Here is a 6,493-nt window from a genome sequence, read left to right as displayed (position 1 = left end):
GAGCAGGAGCAGGAAATGTAGTCAGTTCTGAAGGCAGCAGCAGATGGAGCCAAAGGTAAAGTGAAAGGATGAGCTTTAGGTAGAAACACACAGGCTTGTGGCTGATGGGAACAGGGCAGAGAGGTGGGGGTCACAGCAGGAGTAAGTGTTGGGTACAAGGTGGTCAAGGAAGTGAAGAGCAAGGTCTTCTTCTAAAGGTGAGGGAGGAAGCAGGCAGCAGAATCCCGGGAGGGAGCACAGAAGGTGTGAAAACAGCCTTGAGGATTCTTCTTGGGGGAAGGAAGGAGGGAATGAAAACAGTGATCGTTAATGTTTTTAAGATGGGTGCTGGTGTTACATTAGTCTTTGCTTTATCCTTCCTTAACCCTTTCAATGTGTTTGACATCAGTGTCATTGTGGGGCTCCGGGAGGACTTAAGCAGAGTTGGGCAAGCACTGCCAGGGTCTGCTTGACATAGGATGATGTGAATTTCTGGTGCACCCAATCTGCTCTGCTCTGTAACCTTCTTCTATAGGATAAGCTTCTAGGTATAGCCTCAGGGGAATCAGATAATGGTGGGTTAAGAGGTGTTGACACAGTCCAGGATTCTTTTCTAAGAAACCATCCAGAATAGGGTGTGTCAGGGAAAGGCCATGTTACACAGAGGAGTCTGAATGCAAAAGAGAGGAAGGGAGGTGAGAAAGAGGGAAGGCCTTTAGGGGACGGGAAATTGTTGAAGTCAAAGGTCTTACAGAATCCCAGGAAGGAACCACTTCTCTGGTGTCAGGGCACTCAGCTCTGGGACGCTTGGAACCAGAAAGTGCAGAGAAACATATGATAAACCATTGACATTTTCACCCCACTTCACCCCTTCTGTCCCCCAGCTAGTGGTAGATGTTTGCTGTGTGTCCTTGCAGACTTTTACAAAATACTTTTAGTTATGTATATACACACACACACACACACACACACGCACACACACAAACAACATGCAGGACTTGTGTGCAGAGAGGGTAGTTTACAAATTGTAGCTTACTCTATGTCCTGTTCTGCATTTTGGTTATAGTCATCAGGATGCTTTTTGAAATCAACAGTGTCATTCTTTCCTTCCCCCAACCCCTGCATTTTAACCTACTAGATGACTATGATCCACTGCATTTATCCATTTACTTACTGGTGGGAATTTAGATTATTCCTAGTTTTTCCTATCACCAACATCCTTGGGCATGTGTCCTTATACACATGAGATACCAGTGTTTCTCTAGATGTGCCAGGCAGTGAGTTATAGAGAGAATGGCCATTTTCAGTTGTAATACTTTTAGTCTGAGGTCAGTATTGTTGCTTATGACCCACAAGCTGAATGACCCTGAGCAGTTGCAGACCCGCTCAGTTTCCTGTCTGTTTACTCACCTATAGAAGGAGATAATAGTACATAGTTCAATCATAGGGTTGTTTCATGGCTTACTTGATACTTATATATGGCTTTGTGTGTGTGTGTGTGTGTGTACATGTGGGGATTTTTCAGGAAAACCATTTCAGTCTAGGGTAGGGGTGGGGCGGGACACAGACCATTTCTAGTGACTGGTTTTGTTTCACCAGAAGTAAACAGAGTATTAGGGTAATTTTTTTTAATAGTAACAATTATACTCAGTAAAAAATCTTTTCACTGAAGAAGGAAAAAATCTTTCTGTTTACAGTGAGACAAGCTACCTGATCAAATAAGCATTTTAATTATTTTTACATAGCCTTTGTTGACTTTATAAATTCTCATGTTCACACACAAGTTAGATTTTTGTTTACCAAACTTCCTTGATGACAAGGGTCATCTCTGGCACCTGTTAAACTTCTGCACTCACATGCTTCATTCCAGACTCCCAGGAAAGCTGAGCAGCTAACAGGTGTCCATGACTCTTATCGTCAACAGAAGCACTCAGTTCAGGGGCAGGACTAGAGTCCTCTGCTTTGCCCATTCCTGCCCACCCCATCCTCGAATATTTTTCTATGGGATTAAAAACCTCAAAGGTGCTCTAATACTAACTTCATTTTCTCCTGAACATCAAAAGACTTGTCTCCAGGAATGAACATGAACAGATTGAATCCATTTGTGAAAAGGATCAGGTCTCTGAAGACACTGAATTTAGCCTGACTTTTGTCACGAAACAGCCCTGGGACCTCTGGCAAAGTCCCTTCATTTCTCTGCGCCTCGATTGCCTCTTACAAAAAGTGAGTCCTACCTGTCTTCTGGACCCAAATGTCTCCTTTCATACAAAATTCCTGCCCAGTCTCTGAAGGTCTCTCAAAGGCTGGGTGGCTCTAATAACTCTTGAAGTTTTCAGAACCACTCAAACCTCAAGTAGTTAATCTGTAAATAAATGTAAATGATGGGACCTCCTATTTATTATGCAAATAATTACTGGGGGCGGGGATGGAGACCCTTAGTTGTTTAAGTTTGGGATTCTTGGGAAGCAGCTGTGAAACTGGTCAAAGCTGCAAATAAGAAGGCTTTCCCATGGAGACTTAACAGCCTTAATTTAGCATCTTCCTGAGCCAAGCTGAGGATCCAAGCTTTTTTTGCTTTTAAATCTCCAAACATAGGGTCTTCTAAAATGCCTCACTGTGTGGCTTGGATTTTCTCAAGAAACTAGCTTCTGCTTTGGCAGCATCACCTTCATACTTGCTTCTGGCCACTCACCAATCAGTAACTGCCCTCTTGCTTTGCCAACAAGAAAAGATAAAGTGTGTGCATTCGTTTGCTTTCCATTGTTTCTACTTTTCTCTTCCTGTTATTATCTCTTATTGAAAAGAGAACACCCCCTCCCCATTCTCAATACTTCAAAAAGACCTGAAAATTTGGCATAGCCTTGTTCGATTGTGTGTTTTCAAAGCAAGTGACCAAAAAATTAAAATCTCAAAAATAAAAAAGAAGGTCATGGTCAATGCCAGTGACTGTGAGGCAGAAATAGAAAGAAGAGGTAGGGCTTGAAGTGGAAGAACATGGCAGGGGCTGGGGACCTGGCTGCCTGGCACCCCAAAGGAAAGCTGTCAGTTACAATAGGAACCTTGGCTTAAAAGGCTAAGTGGAGTCCAATCCAGCTGTAGTGGGGAATACTATTCAGTACACAGCCATGGATTACTGCAAAGGAAGGGCAGAGAAACGGTGTGTTAGCCATGGATCATTGCCAGTCACTGCCAGCTCTCACTTTCTCACTGGTCTAACACCAAAGTCCAGTGTGCCTCATGGTCCTGACAAGGGAGGGCTCTCAACTTCAAAGGGGTTCCCAAAGCCACTATCAGAGAGGCCCCATTATACAAATCCAGGCTAGAAGTTTTCAAATATCAAATCCTTAGAGGCAAAGTTAGGGACCTTCCAAGGCACAACATCTCTTTTCTCTTCTCTGACTGACAGTCTCACCTCCTCTTCTTATTAGGAGACACATGCAAAATACAGATTGAAACTTATCATCATCAAATTCACCAAACAAATAGACTGGAAGATTCCTCAAAGCCAAACTAAAAACACTGATTCTTGACCCACTCAGTCTGGAAGTTTACGACACAGGATGCTTACACCTGCTACTGACCCTGCCTTGTTGGGATGGTGTGGCATCCTCAGGGAAATTACAGAGGAGATTCAAGACACCTCATAACAATTCCATAAGATACTACACTGGTACTAATAGTCAGGTTTATTCTCCCTCCTGCATATGTAGGGTACTCAGAATTACAGAGAGGGACATGTATGCTATTTTCTTCAGCAGTTGTGTTGTCTGGGAAGGGCTGGGTGCAAATAAACTCATTCCAGGTTCTTAACAGAGTTTGAGTGCAGTCACTTTTGAGTGAATCAAAACTGGAAAGGGCTGGGCTGACCGAAGGATCTCCTTCTGGAACCTTCTGAGGAGAGGCTGTGGTTCCTTTCAGGGGCTTAGTGGTGGTTGGGGAAGTCAACTAAGGGGGAAAGCCCTGCTGACTGGTGCTCACCTAGCCAGGCTGGATGCAAATACCTAGGGGGGAACAAACAGCATTCAGAGTTGGAACTGGGAAGCTGGTGGTGCCATGGAGCAGGCAGAACCCCTGCACATGTTACAGTCAAAGATGGGGTGGGGAGTCACTGGCTGGGGGTGCTGGGAGGGGCACTGGGATGCAGGATGCAGCTTTAAACCACGTGACTGCTGGCTTCTTGCCCAGAGGCCAGACTCGGTCCTCAGACTCTCGGGCTTCTATAGACCTCGGCAGGAAGAAAGGGGAAGGCATGGGTTGTGTGCCCTGCAGACATGTTAAGGGGGAATTAGAGAAAGGGAGGCTGTTTAAAATTGAGCATCATCTTTCCTTTCCAGTGAAACAAAAAGAAAAATTTTAAAATAAACAGGAACAAAATTACAACAGAGAATGTCAATTGCAAATAAGATCCAACAGGTTCTGCTGATTCTCCCATTGAGTGGCAGGGCTCAGGTCTTCGTTAGGAGATAATTTTATTTTAAAAGTGTCATCTTGAACTGCAAGGATGTCCATTAAACATCACAAGTAAACATCCCAAAGGAGAAGCCATGTTGTTAAAATGGCCACTTAACACACCCAAACATCTCAAAGCCACCCTTTGCTGACTTTCTATAATCCCATTTTTAAAGTTTTTTTTTTCTTTTTTTAAACAAAAGAAAGTAGATACATGTTGGCAAATGCTAACTGTCCATATTCACATAGAGACACAGTGTAACCTCTGAGCCCAATATACAGAGAAAGGAGGAAAAAGCTAGAATTCTATGCACAACTACACAGAGGCCTAGCACCCTCCCGCTTCCAGCAGAGCTAAGGGAGCAGAAGGTTTTTCTTTTTTTCCCACAGAACATGGTGGTGTTGATTCTATACAGTTTTTCTTAAGAAAGGATAACAATGAATTTGGAACAGAAAGGGGTAGAGATTATTTTCCCATTGAATTCTGCTCAAGGTATTTCCTCCCCCAAATAAGTTTTGAACCGTGGTATAAAGGAGAAAAGAGACCTCAAAAACAGGGCAACTGAGCACAAGAAGAGAAAAAAAATAAAAGACTGAAACTTGCTTCTAGGGACTGGAGAAAATTTAAAAAGGTTGGAATCCATCAGTGTTCCATTAGTCATCTTCCTCTTCTTCCTCCCCTTCATCATCATCTTCATCTTCTTCACCTTCATCCTCATCACCTTCCTCACCAGTACCTTCCAATCCTTCTTTCTCTTCATCATCCTCGTCATCTTCTTCTCCTTCCCCTTCCTTGTCATCCATGTCAGGAACCAAGTAGTACTGTAATGGATTTGGCCAAATATCATCTTTGATGACCTCTCCTAACTCGTCTGCACCTGCATCAGAATGATCAGTAAACCAGGTGAAGAAGCTTTCTGGTTCCTCACGCTATCTCTTCCTGCTGGCTTTATTCTGTTTGACTTGATCGTTTCCTCAAATCCTTTCCAGATTTTCAGTTGATTTCAGTGGACTTTGAAGATGGATCACCACTCTCATTCAGATGAAATTCTTTGGAGAGAATTTTATTTTCAAAGTAAAGGGTTTTGAAAGGTTTTCATCAAAATAAAAAATCTATTCTGTAACCTGATGTAATGTCTTCAAATTCTGTCACTTCAACTCTTGTCGAATAATGCTGCGCCTCTTCACCCTTCTCCCCAAGCAGAGAAGACACTTGTGGAAGGTTAACAAATGTCACCCCCAAATTTGGGATTTGGGCGATCAATTCCGACCTCCTCTGGAAAAAAAAAAAAAAGGTTGGCGGAGTTGGTAATATTTCTGTCCTACTTTCAAAAGTATTAAATTCATTATGTCTCTATTTCATTTTGTACTTCACCAGTGTGTTCAATTGCTTCTTGCTTCTTGCTGGTTTTTTTCTGAAATTTCGGGGGGCCCATCGCGGTTGGATTTGAGCTCCTGGGTACTGACTTTGGCCGCAGGCTCCGACCTGGTGCTGCTCCGCGGTCAGGATAGGGGCGGAGAGGGGATGGGGAGAGAGAGGGGAAGGCGCAGGGGGCAGCCAGCAGCGTCCCCTTAAAGCCACACGCGCGGGCACTCCAACGATCAGGCCGCTTCCTTCCGGCGCTCTGTCGCTCACTCGCTGTCCCTCCCCATGGCTCGCGTGCGCTGCCCTTGTGGCCTGACGACGAGGGAGGGACTAGGGCTACGTGCAGGGCCCCGGCTCCTGCTTACAGAGGGGAGGCGGCGCAGGCGGGCAGGCGGCTAGGTTCCCTCACTCGCTCTCCAGCTTGCTGCTCAATCTCTGGAGCCGCCTCCTCCTCCACATTCTCCTCAGGGCGAGAGGGGATGTATGGCTTTAAGAGCAGTACCAGAAGCAGAAGTGAATGTTGCCCACTTTGCTAGCACAGATTCTGCCAGATAACCGCACCAAGTGTCCCTCCAAAGTTTAATATATGCCCCCCTCCAGCAGTGCACACAGACACTGGTTTCTTCATGATCTTGGTAAATTTAGCAAATCTGATGAGAAAAAATGATTTGTGGTTTGAGTATGCATCTCCCAATTATT

The 6,493-nt window shown here is 44.5% G+C and overlaps 1 pseudogene; it reads right to left on the bottom strand.

The window, feature by feature from the left end:
- Positions 1-4,287: 4,287 nt before the first annotated feature.
- Positions 4,288-6,251, bottom strand: LOC101102883 (protein SET-like; annotated as a pseudogene).
- Between the last annotated feature and the right edge of the window lie 242 nt (positions 6,252-6,493).

Source organism: Ovis aries, chromosome X (genome assembly GCF_016772045.2).
Source record: "Ovis aries strain OAR_USU_Benz2616 breed Rambouillet chromosome X, ARS-UI_Ramb_v3.0, whole genome shotgun sequence".
NCBI lineage: Eukaryota > Metazoa > Chordata > Mammalia > Artiodactyla > Bovidae > Ovis > Ovis aries.
This window is presented reverse-complemented; position numbering and strand designations above follow the sequence as displayed.